A 2,775-nucleotide genomic window follows, 5' to 3' on the forward strand; every position below is an offset into this window, starting at 1 on the left:
GAAACAAATGTAAGAAACCAGATCGACTTCACTGCCATACCAGAAAGATTCAGAAACTCAATCACATCAGTGAAAACCTATCCTGGGGCTGACGCTCAATCGGATCACAACCCAGTGGTGGGTAAACTGGAAATCAAACTAAAACGTATAGAAGGGAAGCCTAACAAAACCAAGATAAACATTAGGAAATTAAAGGATCCCAACATTAAACAACAAGTACAGGAATCCTTAAGAAGAAACATTGGAAACTTGAGTGAACCCGCACAAGACGCAGTTGCTAAATTGAAAGAAATAAAAAGAGCTGTTGAAATGATAAACAAGACACTTCTGTTACAGGAGCACGTAAAAAAGAAAGAATGGATGACGGATGAAATCCTTTATATGATGGAAGAAAGAAGACAACACGAATGCAAAAATCAAGTTAAGTATCAAGAAACAAGTCACAATATAAAAACAAAGATAAAGGAAGCGAAGGAACGCTGGCTGAAGGAGAAATGCGATGAAATCGAAGAGTGCGACAGAAGATATGACTACCACAACATGCACAAAAAGATCAAAGAATTAACAACTAAAAAGAAAACCAATAATCCCCACCCGACACTAATAGACGCAGACGGTAACCTTATATCAGACGACTTGAAGCTCATTGACACATGGAAAGATTACGTAGAACGACTTTTTAACGATAAACGCAGAGCGACAGTGGATCAAGATGACGACATGACTGGACCCGAAATACTAAGGTATGAAGTGGAAAAAGCCATTTCATCGCTAAAAAACGACAAAACACCAGGTCCCGACAACATACAGGGCAAGATCATAAAACTCCTATGCGAAACGGATGACCAATTCCTCGATTTTCTGACAGGCCTTTTTAACTCCTTTTACGACAAAGGGGAGATTCCGGAGGAATGGCTTCGATCGACCTTTGTAGCCATACCTAAAACACCAAGTGCAAAACACTGTGATCAACACCGCTTAATAAGCTTGATAAATCACATTACCAAAATTTTCACCAAAATCATACACAATAGAATATATATCAAATGCGAAGCAAATATATCGGAGTCACAGTTCGGATTCCGAAGCGCATTGGGCACAAGAGAGGCGATCTTCAGTCTACAAGTTTTAATTCAAAGATGCAGAGACATGCACAAGGACGTTCACTTGTGCTTCATCGACTTCTCCAAGGCGTTTGACAAGGTCAAACATGATAAATCCATGGAAATGCTCAGGAAGATGCATATTGATGGCAAGGATCTGCGCATAATAACCAGTCTCTATTGGAACCAAAGTGCTGAGATAAAGATGGGCAACTTACACAGTGGGAAGATAGATATTAAAAAAGATGTACGACAGGGATGCGTCCTCTCGCCGCTCCTGTTCAATATATACTCTGAACAAATCTTCAGAGAAGCACTGGGGGAAGTTTCGGAGGGTATCAAAGTAAACGGAGAGGTAATCAATAATATTAGATATGCTGACGACACAGGTATTATCGCAAATGACTGCAACGAGCTTCAAAGACTCATGCAAAGCATACACACAGCAAGTCAAGAATATGGTTTAGAACTCAATACAACCAAAACTAAATACATGCTCATTAGCAGAACACAACAACCTCCGATGCAATTGACATTAAACAACCGAAAAATAGAACAAGTGGAGACATACACATACCTTGGAACCACAGTCAACACAAAATGGGACCAGTCAACACAAATAAGATCACGAATTGAAAAAGCGCGAAACGCATTCAACAATATGAAAAGTGGTTCATAAGCAAAATCTCTACTACTACTACTTGTCGGTTTATAACGTTCTCCGCCGTTTTCCGACTTCCAATCGCCACTTAGACCGGTTGTTCCATAGATCTTCTTCTATGGCCCTCTCTCTCAGTTCTTTATTTATTCCTTCGCTCCAACTTTTTCTCGGTCTACCTCGTTTTCTCTTTCCTTCTGGTTGCCACTTTAGTATTTCTTTTGGCATTCGTTGTTCGTCCATTCTTTGTAAGTGTCCGAACCAGATAAGTTGTTTTGTTGTTAGGTCATCTGTGATTGTTCGTTTGATTCCCATTATTTCTCTAATGCGTTCGTTGGTAATCCTTTCTCTTCTAGATCTTCCTGCGGCTCTTCTCCAAAAATCCATTTCCGTCGCTTTCAGCGTTGACAGTGTTCTTTCTTTCAGTGGCCATACCTCATAGCTGTATAAAGTGATACTTTTTACTATAGTCTCATATATCCTCTTTTTATTTTCTTTGCTGATGGATTGGTCCCATAAAATGGTGTTTAACATTGTGATGGCTTTTCTCCCTGACGTATTTCTCTCTCTTATGGCTTTGTCTAATGTTCCATTTTGTGAAATAGTGATACCTAGGTATTTGTAGTCACAGCAGTGCTTTATCGTGGTGTTATCGTCTAATATGAGATCTTTGCTCCAATGCACAGGTATTCGGTTTTCTTTTTATTTACTTCTAGACCCCATATATCATACTCTTCAATTAATTTTCGTGCCATATAGTTTAAATCGTCATAATCTTGAGCCATTATTACCTGCATGATGATCGTCTGCAAAGTTAAGCGTATATACCATAGTATTGGTGAGCGGTATCCCCATTGTCCTGCATTTTTGTTTCCATCTTTTTAAAGCACTTTCGAGGTATATTTTAAATAAAGTGGGAGACAAGCAACATCCTTGCTTTAATCCTTTTGATGTTATAAATCCTGTTGTTATTTGTGTCCCCGCTTTTATCTTTATTATTGGTGGGTTGTATAG

This window comes from Diabrotica undecimpunctata, chromosome 5 (assembly GCF_040954645.1).
Source record: "Diabrotica undecimpunctata isolate CICGRU chromosome 5, icDiaUnde3, whole genome shotgun sequence".
In the NCBI taxonomy this organism is placed as follows: Eukaryota; Metazoa; Arthropoda; class Insecta; order Coleoptera; family Chrysomelidae; genus Diabrotica; species Diabrotica undecimpunctata.